The sequence below is a fragment of the Natator depressus genome, chromosome 6 (assembly GCF_965152275.1).
Source record: "Natator depressus isolate rNatDep1 chromosome 6, rNatDep2.hap1, whole genome shotgun sequence".
In the NCBI taxonomy this organism is placed as follows: Eukaryota; Metazoa; Chordata; order Testudines; family Cheloniidae; genus Natator; species Natator depressus.
Window position 1 is genome coordinate 39532424 of NC_134239.1, and position 13409 is coordinate 39545832.

General features: G+C 44.8%; 1 long non-coding RNA gene across 1 annotated transcript in view; it reads right to left on the reverse strand.

The window, feature by feature from the left end:
* LOC141990006 (uncharacterized) overlaps nt 1–13409 on the reverse strand; it is a 403850-nt gene that overhangs the window by 235284 nt on the left and 155157 nt on the right. The gene's annotated exons all lie outside the window — the stretch shown is intronic.

The window sequence follows — 13409 nt, forward strand, 5'->3', positions numbered from 1 at the left end:
CAGAAGATGGGGATGCATCCCTGATCGTCTCGGCTAATAGTCATTGATGGACCTATCCTCCATGAACTTATCTAGTTATTTTTTGATCTAGTTATATTTGTGGCCTTCACATCATCCCCTAGCAACAAGTTCCACACACTGACTGTGCTTTGTGTGAGGAAGTATTTCCTTTTGTTTGTTTTAAGCCTGCTGCCTTAATTTCACTGGGTGAGCCCTGGTGCTTGTGTTATGTGAAGGAGTAAATAACACTTGCTTTTTCACTTTCTCCACATGGTTCATGATTGTGTAGACCTCTATCATATCCCTCCTTAGTCGTCTCTTTTTTTAAATCTGAACAGTTCTTGTCATTTTAAACTCTTCTCATATGGAAACTGTTCCATAACCCTAATAATTTTTGTTACCCTTCTCTGCACCTTTGGAAATTCTCATATTTTTTTCTAGACGGGGCAACCAGAACTGCATGGTGTGAGAGTACCATGGATTTATATAGTGGCATTGTCTGTATTATTATCTATCCCTTTCCTAACGGTCCCTTACATTGTTAACTTTTTTATGACTGCCACGGCATGTTGAGCCTATGCTTTCAGAGAACTATCCAAAATGACTCCAAGATCTTTTTCTTGAGTGGTAACAGCTATTTAGTATTTTGTATCTATAGCTGGGATTGTTTTCCAATGTGCATTACTTTGTATTTATCAACATTGAATGTCATCTGCCATTTTGTTGTCCAGTCACTTGGTTTTGTGGGATTCCCTTTGTAATTCTTTGCAGTCTGCTTTGGACTTAACTATTTTGAATCTCTGCAAACTTTGCCATCTCACTGTTTATCCTTTTTTCGAGGCCATTAATGAATATGTTGAACAGCACTGGTCCCAGTACAGAGCCTTGGAGAACCCCACTATTTACCTCTCCCCATTGCAAAAACTGACCATTTATTCCTACCCTTTCTTTCCTATCTTTTAGCCAGATACTGATCCATGAAAGGACCTTTCCTGTTATCCCATGAGTGCTTAGTTTGCTTCAGAGCTTTTGGTGAGAGACCTTGTCAAAGATTTTATGAAAGTCCAAGTACACTATAGCCACTGGATCACCCTTGTCCACATCTGTTGACACCCTCAAAGAATTCTAATAGACTGGTGAGGCATGATTTCTTTTTACTAAAGCTGTGCTGACTCTTCCCCAACATAGCATGTTCATTTATATGTCTGACAATTCTCTTCTTTACAATAGCTTCAGCCAATTTGCCTGCTACTGAAGGTAGGCTTATGAGCCTGTAATTGCCACAATCGACTCTGGAGATTTTTTTAAAAATTGGTGTTGCATTAGCTATCCTGCAGTCATCTGGTACAGGGGCTGATTTAAGTGATAGGTTACATACCCCCAGAGCCATCCCTAGGGTACGGCAAATTGGGGCAACCGCCTTGGGTCCCGCGCTTTGGAGGGCCCCATGCTTTCTGAGGGGGCAGCAGGGGACGTGAGGGGGGAATCAGCAGGCTGTTAGGGGGAGGGCATGAGAAGTCCCCCTACCAACGTTCCCCTCCCACAGTGCCTCCTGCCTGCCAGCGGGCCCCACCAATCAGTGCTTCCCCTTCCCTCCCAGTGCCTACTGCTGATCAGCTGTTTCACAGCATCTGGACTCAGCACTGGGGGGAGGGGAGGGGAGAGGAGCGAGGGTGCAGCACGCTCAGGGGAGGGAAGAGGTGGGATGGGGCCTTGGAGGAAGGGGTGGAATGGGGATAGGGCCCGGCTAGAGCCAGGGGGAGGGCACCCCCCAGCAGATAGAAACTGGGTGCCTATGTCCCAGGCCCTGCACCCCCCTAGGGATGGCCCTGCATACCAAAGTTAGTAGTTCTGCAATTTCGTATCTGAGTTCTTTCAGAACTCTTGGGTGAATACCATCTGGTCCTGGTTACTGTTTAATTTATCAATTTGTTTCAAAACCTCCTCTATTGACACCTCAATCTGGGACAGTGACTCAGATTTGTCACCTAAAAAGAATGGCTCAGGTGTGGGGATCTCCTCCATATCCTCTGCTGTAAAGACCCATGAAAAGAATTTGTTTAGCTTCTCTGCAACAGCCTTGTCTTCCTTTAGCACCTCCATCATATAGTGGTCCCATTGATTGTTAGTCTTCCTGTTTCTTGATGAACATAATTCTTTTTAATGTTTGTATTTGTGTCTGTTATTAGCCACTGTTCAAATTCTTTTTTGGCCTACCTATTTACATTTGACTTGCCAGAGTTCATGTTCCTTTCTATTTTCCTAATTAGGATTTGATTTCCAATGTTTAAAGGATGTCTTCTTGCCTCTAACTGCCTTTTTTACTCCCTTGTTTAGCCATGGTGGCATTTTTTGATCTTTTTACCATTTTTATTGGGGTACACATTTAGTTTGACCCTGTATTACAGTGTTTTTAATTTCTGTTTAAGTAGCCATTTTTGTGTAGTTCCCCTTTTTGAAGTTAAATTCCATTGTTGAGGGTTTTTGGGGTATTCCCCTCTCCCCACAAGGATGTTAAATTAAATTACATTATGGTCGCTCTTACCAAGCGATTAAGCTATATTTACCTCTTGGACCAGATCCTGTGCACCCCTTAGGACTAATCCAAGAATTGCCTCTCCACTTTTGTAAATGTACATTGACTTTTCAAAATTCTCAGAAAAAATGCACTAAGTCTGTGCAATAAATTCAGTGCATAAACTGAACGTGTTAATTATAGCACATATCATAACATCCATACATAGAGGTCTTAATTGTTTCTTCTTTTGTTGTTTTAAAAAACAGTCATCCCATATTTTCTACCACCACTCTCCAATGCAGTATTTTCTTCCCCCTGACAAATTTTGATTTAATAAAAAAAATGAATTAGTCACCATACAAAATGACACCTGTAATTAACATACTTATGCAAAACTAATTCCATTGTGCGGCTTACAACTGTATAGACATTTTGCATTAGCCAGGTCAGTAAAATTGATTAATAAAAAAATAAAAACACAAGACCAAGCTCTTTCTAGGAAAGAAGAAAAATCAAAAGCTATTTTAAAAAACACATGTACATTCCTGGAGCATTCTATTATAGTTAAAGTTAAAATTCACAGCTGAATGACCACGAAAACAAGAGAGGCCCTGACCAATTCAATTTACATCGTGATCAGTATACAACAATTCACAATTTGACTACTGTAATATGGTCTACATGGGGCTTTGCAAAGACACCACTCAAAATGTGGCAGCCCGTTAAATTTAATCCAGGGAGGACATTACACAACTGTTCTTGAAACTGAATAGCCAGTAGATTTCTAGGTGACATTCACCCTATATAGCTTAGGATCCGGTTAACTAAGAGAGCACCTCTCTCCTCAAAACATGATGCTGAAGCTGAGATCAGAAGAGCATTCAAACTGGAGGTTCCCTGATATAAGAACCTGATATGAGAGAGAGGAAGCTGCCAGCAGGGCATTCTCTGGACTTTGCAATTCATTCTCCCACACTGTGGTCTTCCAAATCCCAAATGTGTTCAACCCTCCAAGCACACTACAAAGACCATCTGTTTTCCCAGGCTTTTGAGAAGTGGGTGAGCTTACAGGTTTGGATTTATTCTATTATCACCATTGTATTTGCAGGTAGATACCATATTTATCCCTGAAGGCAGAATTAGCAAGCATTTTCTTTACTGCAGGACTACTGGCCCTGTGTATTTAAATGTGTGTAACAGGCACATGGGATAGGCACCTATAGGAGTTTTTATAAATCTAAATAAATATAAATGAGTGCTTTACTTCTGTCTCCCTACATGACACAGCATGTGTTTTAAAAATGGCTAATTCTCATTAGTGGTAATGAGAATTAATGTAAATCCACCATGTGGTATGGGGGAAAAAATCTTTCCCCAGTCTCTATGTCAGTTTGAGAAAGAGATTCAGTCTAAAATGGTATAGTTAAACAGTATCTATTACAAGGAAAATGAGACAAATTTAAAATTTACAGTATCATGTTTCCTTTCTAGTTTTGTACATGGGTTACACTTAAACTTATTCAGCATTCACTTGTGTACCTTATTTATTCAGTTGCTGATAATATTCTGCTTCAGCTTGATATGGAAGCAGAAATAACCTTATCCACAGAGGATATCAGCATGAGAATTATCCTTGAGTGACAGCAGCTGATCTGTGCTTAGTAGCCTAATTTTCTAAGGAGATGCAACTGGAATACCCAATCTTTTTAGAAATTAAAAGGTCACCTACATGAAAGGATATGTTAGGTTAGCTCTATATGTGTAAAGCAAATGGGAGACGTGTCAGATAGACAAGAGACCAAAGTGCTTAAGTGCTCACCAACTTAAGTAACGGTGCACAACTGGAACCTTACCTGCAAAAACACCTTACTTCTCACAGATGAGAAACAGACAAGGATTAAATGACTGGCCACGGAGTACATCAGTAGCAGAGATGGGACAAGTTTATGGCTCCCAATTACAGGTCCAGTCCACTCAATCACACTCTTCCCCAATGCTCACCCCCCCCCCTTTTGTCATATAGTCTGATATAAGCTTTTACATGCAGACCTACGAGGTTATTGAATACATATTTTCTCATTGTGTTATAGTAATGTCATTCAGCAGGGTTGTTTCTTAAATTGTCATGCACTTGGGTAAAGTGTTTTTTTCTTTCAAATTCATGCTTCCATTGATCTGATGGATGGTAGTCTAAGTTCCATTACTGCAGGAAAGAAAAATTGAGGCCAACTGGGGCATGATGTCTTAGAGTAGACGTTCTGAGCTAGAGGGGTTTCCCTGGTATAAATCTCAGGGCCCAAGGGCTGGTCTATATATAGTTTTGTACCCATTTAAATATATTAGTGTAGACCAGTGGTTTCCAAACTGGGGTTTGTGAAATGTTACAGGGGGTACTTGGGAAAAAATTCCCTGATGGTGGACAGAGCTAGGGACCCTGGCAGCCCGGAGCCCCTGGACTTCCAAGGGCTAAGCAGATCAAAGCAAGCATATCTATCACACTGAGGAGATTTAACTTCAAGACTCCTTATAAGAAATGGAAAGGGAGGTGGATATTTTTTGCTGTTTTTAAAATTATTATGAAGAACAAACTTAAGCTTTGTTGTAATGTCAGTTGTTTGCCTGGACTGCTCAAGACCTGAATGCTTGTGTAGGAGGAACTCTGAATTGGCTTCTTAAATACCTTCATGCTGTTTCACAGCTGATACTCCTTGACGAAACATAGGAGCTTTGTCTTATAACAGGCTTATTCAAAGTGATACAAGCTACAAAAGTGAGATCTTGGAAGAGTGTTGCCGTTTTCATAATGTAATAAAAAGACTGTAATGATAAATAATAAATGAATAGTGTGTAATAAGCATGTCATAAAAATAAATTTTGTATTTCCAAGATCACTACTTTTATAAATTATACTCACGCAATGGAGAAAATCCCTGGCAATACTCATTTTTAGGAGGGGGTTCGTGAGACTTAACATTTTACTGAAAGGGGTTCATGGGTTGTTAAAGTTTGGGAACCACTGGTTTAGACTGAGGGTATGTCTACACTACGAAATTAGGTCAAATTTATAGAAGTCAGTTTTGTAGAAAGCGTTTTTATACAGTCGATTGTGTGTGTCCCCACACAAATGCGTTAAGTGCATTTAGTTGGCGGAGTGCGTCCACAGTACCAAGGCAACCGACGACTTCCGGAGCGTTGCACTGTGGGTAGCTATCCCACAGTTCCCGCAGTCTCCGCCGCCCATTTTGAATTCTGGGTAGAAATCCCAACGCCTGATGGGGCAAAAACATTGTCACGGGTGGTTCTGGGTACATATTGTCAGGCCCCCCCTTCCCTCCCTCCCTGAAAGCAACGGCAGACAATTGTTTCGCGCCTTTTTTCCTGAGTTACCCGTGCAGACACCATACCACAGCAAGCATGGAGCCCGCTCAGCTAACCGTCACCGTATGTCTCCTGGGTGCTGGCAGATGTGGTATTGCATTGCTACACAGCAGCAGCTCATTGCCTTTCGGCAGCAGACAGTATGACTGGTAGCCGTCGTCGCTGTACTGCAGGGTGCTCTTTTAGCTGACCTCAGCGAGGTCGGTCAGGGGCGCCTGGGCAAACATGGGAGTGACTCAGCCAGGTCATTTCCCTTTTAAGTTTTGTCTCATGGTGATTCAGTCCTGCCGGCAGTCGTACTGCACTGTCTTCTAATGAGCAGCCAGGAGATGACGATGGCCAGCAGTCATACTGCACCATCTTCTGTTGAGCACCCAGGAGATGACGATGGCTAGCAGTCATACTGCACCGTCTGCTCCCAGCTAGATGTATAAAGATAGATGAAGTGGATCAAAACAAGAAATAGACCAGATTTGTTTTGTATTCATTTTCTCCCCCTTTCCTCCCTCCCTCCGTGAAATCAATGGCCTGCTAAACCCAGGGTTTTGAGTTCTATCCTTGAGGGGGCCATTCTGTTTCTCCTTGATGCAAAGACACCCCCTTTGTTGATTTTAATTCCCTGTAAGCCAACCCTGTAAGCCATGTTGTCAGTCGCCCCTCCCTCTGTGAGAGCAAAGGAAGACAATCATTTCGTGCCTTTTTTCCGCACAGATGCCATAGCACTGGGAACATGGAGCTCGCTCAGATCACAGCGGCAATTATGAGCACTATAAACACTGCGCGCATTATCCAGCAGGATATGCGGAACTATAACCTGCAAGAAAAGTGAAACCAGGCAAGGAGGCAACTGCAGTGCAGTGAGGAGGACATGGACTTCTCACAAAGTACGGGCCCCTGCAATCTGCACATCATGGTGTCAATTGGGCAGGTTCATGGTGTGGAACGCCGATTCTGGGCCCGGGAAACAAGCACAGACTGGTGGGACCACATAGTGTTGCGGGTCTGGGACGATTCCCAGTGACTGTGAAACTTTTGCATGTGTAAAGGCACTTTCATAGAACTTTGACTTGCTTTCCCCTGCCCTGAAGCACAAGAATACCAAGATGAGAGCAGCCCTCACAGTTGAGAAGCGAGTGGCGATAGCCCTGTGGAAGCTTGCAAAGCCAGACAGCTACCGGTCAGTCAGGAATCAATTTGGAGTGGGCAAATCTACTGTGGGGGCTGCTGTGATGCAAGTAGCCAACACAATCATTGAGCTGCTGCTATCAAGGGCAGTGACTCTGGGAAATGTGCAGGTCATAGTGGATGGCTTTGCTGCAATGGGATTCCCTAACTGTGGTGGGCAATAGACGGAACCCTTATCCCTATCTTGACACCGGAGCACCAAGGCAGCAAGTACATAAACCGAAAGGGGTACTTTTCAATGGTGCTGCAAGCACTGATGGATCACAAGGGACGTTTCTCCAACATCAACGTGGGATGGCCGGGAAAGGTACATGACGCTCACAGCTTCAGGAACTCTGGTCTGTTTCAACAGCTGCAGGAAGGGACTTTATTCCCAGACCAGAAAATAACTGTTGGGGATGTTGAAATGCCTATAGTTATCCTTGGGGACCCAGCCTACCCCTTAATGCCATGGCTCATGAAGCCATACACAAGCATTCTGGGCAGTAGTCAAGAGCTGTTCAATTATAAGCTGAGCAAGTGCAGAATGGTGGTAGAATATGCATTTGGGTGTTTAAAAGCGCACTGGCGCAGTTTACTGACTCGGTTAGACCTCAGCGATATTCCTCAGCAATATTCCTATTGTTATTACTGCTTGCTGTGCGCGCCACAATCTCTGTGAGAGTAAGGGGGAGATGTTTATGGCGGGGTGGGAGGTTGAGGCAAATCGCCTGGCCGCTGATTACACACAGACACACACCAGGGCGGTTAGAAGAGTTCAGGAGGGCGTGGTACGCATCAGAGAAGCTTTGAAAACCAGTTTCAGGAATGGCCAGGCTACACTGTGAAAGTTCTCTTTGTTTCTCCTTGATGGAAACCCATCCCCCCCCCGTTCACTCTACTTTCCTGTAAGCTAAGCACCCTCCCCTCCCCACCTCAATCACCGCTTGCAGAGGCAATAAAGTCATCGTTGCTTCACATTCATGCATTCTTTATTTATTCATCACACAAATAGGGGGATAACTGCAAAGGTAGCCCAGGAGGGGTGGTGGAGGAGGGAAGCACCGGGTGGGGTGGTGGAAGAGGGAAGGACAAGGTCACATAGCACTTTAAAAACTTATTGAATGCCAGCCTTCTGTTGCTTGGGCAATCCTCTGGGGTGGAGTGGCTGGGTGGCTGAAGGACCCCCCCCACCACGTTTTTGGGTGAGGAGGCTTTGGAACTTGGGGAGAGGGTGGTTGGTTACACAGGGGCTGTAGCGGCGGTCTGTGCTCCTGCTGCCTTTCCTGCAGCTCAACCATACGCCGAAGCGTATGAGTTTGATCCTCCAGCAGCCTGACCTTTGACTCCTGCCTTCTTTCAGCAAGCTGACGCCACCTACCATCTTCAGCCCACCACCTCTCCTCGCAGTCCTATTGGGTTTTCCTGTACTCTGAGATTGTCTGCCTCCACGTATTTTGCTGTGCTGCGTCGGTGTGGGAGGACAGCATGAGGTCAGAGAACATTTCATCGCAAGATGTTTTTTTTTTGCCTTCTAATCTTTGCTAGCCTCTGGGAAGGAGAAACTTATGCAGCTGGTAGAGGAAGAAAAAAAAGGGAGAGTAGATAAAAAGACACATTTTATAGAACAATGGGTACACTTTCACATTTTGCCTCTTATTGAGGGTATGCCGGTTTGGTGTGAGAGATCACTCATGCAGGGCCGGGCAACAGAATTCAGCATGCAGGCAGCCATGGTAAGCCAGTCTTTTGGCTTCTTTAACCTTCATAACATGTGGGAATGGTTTCAAACAGCAGCGCCCTCATTTCCCATATGAAGTAGCCATTGAGTTGGCCATTAAAAATGGGTTGGCAATTTAAGAGGAGGGGCTGCGGTTTCCGGGTTCATGTGCAGCAGAAACCCAACTAACCCCCGCTCCCCTCCCCCCCACACACACCCCCAATTCTCTGTGATGATGGCTTCACCCCTCCCCCCACCGCGTGGCTAATAGCAGGGAAGATTTCTGTTCAGCCACAGGCAAACAGCCCAGCAGGAATGGGCACCTCTGAACTAAAACCACCCTATTTCAACCAGAGTGATATCAATGAATTATATCACTCTCCTGAGAGTAACACAGAGAGATAAAGAACGGATGTTGTTTGAATGCCAGCAAACACCAGGACCATATGCTGCAATGCTTTGTTCTGCAATGATTCCCAACTACATGCTACTGGCCTGGCGTGGTAAAGTATCCTACCATGGAGGATGGAATAAGGCTGCCCTCCCCAGAAACCTTTTGCAAAGGCTTTGGGAGTATATCCAGGAGAGCTTTATGGAGATGTCCCTGGAGGATTTCCGCTCCATCCCCAGACACGTTAACAGACTTTTCCAGTAGCTGTACTGGCCACGAATGCCAGGGCAAATTAATCATTAAACACGCTTGCTTTTAAACTATGTATAATATTTACAAAAGGTACACTCACCAGAGGTCCCTTCTCCACAGTCAGTGTCCGGGAGCCTGCCTTGGGTGGGTTCGGGGGGTACTGGGTCCAGGGTGATAAACAGATCCTGGCTGTTGGGGAAACCAGTTTCTCCGCTTCCTTGCTGTGAGCTATCTTCCTCACTCCCAAAACCTACTTCTGTGTTGCCTCCCACTCCTTGGACAGAGTCAAAGCACAGGGCTGGGGTAGTGGTGGCTGCACCCCCTAGCATGGCATGCAGCTCATCATAGAAGCAACTTGTCTGGGGCTCTGAACCAGAGCAGCTGTTTGCCCTTCCGTTTTTTGGTAGGCTTCCCTGAGCTCCTTAATTTTCATGTGGCACTGCTGCGGGTCCCTGTTATAGCCTCTGTCCTTCATACCACTGGAGATTTTTTCAAATATTTTGGCATTTTGTCTTTTTGAACGGAGTTCTGCCAGCACAGATTCGTCTCCCCATACAGCGATCAGATCCCGTACCTCCCACTCGGTCCATGCTGGAGCTCTTCAGTGATTCTGGGACTGCATGGTCTCCTGTGATGATGAGCTCTGCATGGTGACCTGTGCAGGTGAGCTCGCCGCGCTGGCCAAACAGGAAATGAGATTCAAAAGTTCGCAAGCCTTTTCCTGTATACCTGGCCAGTGCATCTGAGTTGAGAGCGCTGTCCAGAGCAGTCACAACTGAGCACTCTGGGATAGCTCCTGGAGGCCAAAACCATCAAATTGCGTCCACAGTACCCCAAATTTGACCCGATAAGGCCGATTTCAGCGCTAATCCCCTCGACTGGGTGGAGTAAAGAAATAGATTTTAAGAGCCCTTTAAGTCGAAAAAAAGGGCTTCGTCGTGTGGACGGGTGCAGGGTTAAATCGAGATAATGCTGCTAAATTCAACCTGAACTCCTAGCGTAGACCAGGCCTAATATAGTTAAAATCAGCACAACCCCCTAGTCTAGGCACAGGTGCACCAGTACAGAGAGTTTATAATCAATATAGCTTAGCTATGTGTAGGCAAGCCCTTAAGAAATTTAGATTTGTGTGGGACTCTAGAGAGAGACAGAGGCCCATGACAGTTGCTGCTTAAGCCCCAATGTCTTCCCTGAAGTTTCTGAAAAAGGGAACTCAGTTAACTGTGTTTGTTCAAGGAAACAGGACTTGGTTACATTTTGTAAATAAACAAATCACACTTAGAAAAACCTTGATTTCATGTCATCCATTCTTGCTCCAAAGGGAGAAACTGACCAGTATGTCCCCCAAATCGGCTACCTCTGAGCAATGGGGAGTAAAATGCTATGGCAGCTGAGAGAGAAACACTTGTAAGTGTGCTTACTTGGTCTACAAAGGTTTTTTATACCCTCAACATATATTGGAGTAGGGACAATGTTGTTTTGTTTTGTGAGGTGTCCAGCACATTTCTGGCCACTCAAAAAAATGAGAGATAATAGTAACTAAACTTCTAGCAAACCACCTACTGAAGATGTGGAAGCTGACAGAGGTGAGATAACTTCTTGCTGGCTATTATACATTCATCCCAAGGTTTAGTTATGAAAGATTTAGTGAAATTCTGCTAGAAATGGGGAAAGTAAACAAGGAGGAGTGAGGTGGCTCAACCAGGATTACAAGATGGCCTCACCAAGAGAAATCTAGGAAGTAAGGTACAAAAAATGGATTAGATCTTGCTTCAAGGCTCATCTTTCTCTCTCACATCTTCTATTTCTTCAGTGTCTCATCAGATGTGACCTATAAATCCCCACAAGACTAGACTGTGAGGAACACAATCCATTAGGCAAGCTCTTCTCCAGATTCCTACTGTTCCAATGTCTTCTGTTCAGTATGAAAAACACACAGGATAGTTATGTGCTTACTAGAAGAACAAAGAAAAGGTGCAATGTATGTCACTAGAAATGGCAAAGATTTTTTTCTTGACAATATTTTACCTATTAAATGATAATCTTTCTCTACATATATACATATAATTTTATATAATATATAACTACTACTTCCTCCCTTCATGATGATTTTTTCTCCAAATTTCTAATTTGGAGAAAAAATTTCTAACATGTCTGACTGGGGCAGACTATACATTACTTTAAGGAATTGTTCTGCATCTCAGATAAAAGCTACATGATGTAATAGTTACTCTGGTAGCTAGCCATGTTTTATTAAACAGCTGAGAAAACTATCAGAGCGCAGTAATGCAACACCTTGTTCACACTGGCACCGCGGCACTCCAGCGAGGTTGCAGCAAACGTTATTCCACTCGCCAAGGTGGAGTACCAGCAGCGCTGGTAGCCGCTGAGTCAGAGCGCTCTACGTGCCTTGCCAGTATGGATGGGTAGTGAGCTAGTGTGCCCAGGGCTCCTTTATTGCACTGTAACTCACAAGTGTAGCCAAGCCCTTAATCATATCATGTCACATGACACCACCTGTGAAATCTCAGGCCTCTCAACATTTCAGGTATTAGGTTAGGAGGGACTATTGGCACTCTTTATCCATATCCAGCAGTTGGAGACAAGTGTGTATTAGACTCTGGTTGCAGACAGACAATATCTTCATGACTTTGAGCAATATATGGATGTCTACCTTGCAGCAATGCATTACACAGAAGAAAGAGCATAGTGAAAAAGGGCAAACATTTCACCTCAATGTGCTAGCGATAATCACAAAAGTCTATGAACCAATTTTTTTTCAATATTCCCTTGGAGCCCACTTTTGACCATGAGAATCTTGTGGATGCAAAATTAGAAGCCATTTTTCAAAATCGCATCAAAGATCACTAGGAGTACGTCTACACTGCAATTAAACACCCGCGGCTGGCCTGTGCCAGCTGACTTGGGCGCATGGGGCTTGGGCTGTGTGGGACTGTTTCATTGCAGGGTAGACTTCCGGGCTTGGGCTGCAGCCTGAGCCCTGGGACCCTTGCACCTTGCAGGGTCCTAGAGCCTGGCCTGCAGCCCAAGCCCAGAAGTCTACACTGCAATGAAACAACCCCAGAGCCTGAGTCAGCTGTGGGTGTTTAATTGCAGTGCAGGCATACCCTGCATGGCCTCCACGGAATTGTAGCTGAGTCTTTCTAACCACTACTCCCTAATTTAGGTAGGAGAATGTATAAAGCCACCATTGAGTGATTAAAGTTCTTTGAGGAGCTGCTCAGTACAGTTCCATGCACTCAAGAGGTAAAATGAGTCCTCTTTCCCACTCTGGGTATGTCTACACTGCAATTAAAAACCCATGACTGGCCCATGCCAGCTGACTTGGGTTAAGAGGCTGTTTAACTGCGGTATAGATATTTGGTCTTGGGGTTGGGCTTGAGTCCGGGCTCCAGGATCCTGTGAGGTGGGAGGGTCCCAGAGCTTGGGCTCCAGCCTGAGCCCAGAAGCCTACACTGAAATTAAACAGCGCCTGAGCCCAAGCCCCATGAGCCCGAGTCAGCTGTGTGTGTCTAACTGCAGTGTTGACATACCACCTCCGCTCTCTCTCTCTCTCACACACACACACACACACACAAAATTTTCTATCTGGGGGGGGGGGGGTTTGCTCACAGAGACCCCCCTTGGGACTGTTCCGTGATGTGCTGAGACTACCTCTGAGCCTGTTTTCTTCTACCAGTTTGGGCCTCCAGAACCCTGCCTTGTTGAGCCAGACATGCAAGCCTGCTGCAACAGAGACCCAGGGTCTGAACCACACCCCCAAAACTGCAGACTTAACTGAAAACAGCTTAGCAAGTGCTCCTGTTTCCAGCACCCAGACCCAAATGGGATCCAAACCCCAAATAAATCTGATTTACTCTGTATAAAGCTTATACAAGGTAAACTAAAATTGTCCACCCTCTATAACACTGATAGAGAGATATGCACAGCTGTTTGCTCCCCCAGGTATTAATCACTGACTCGGG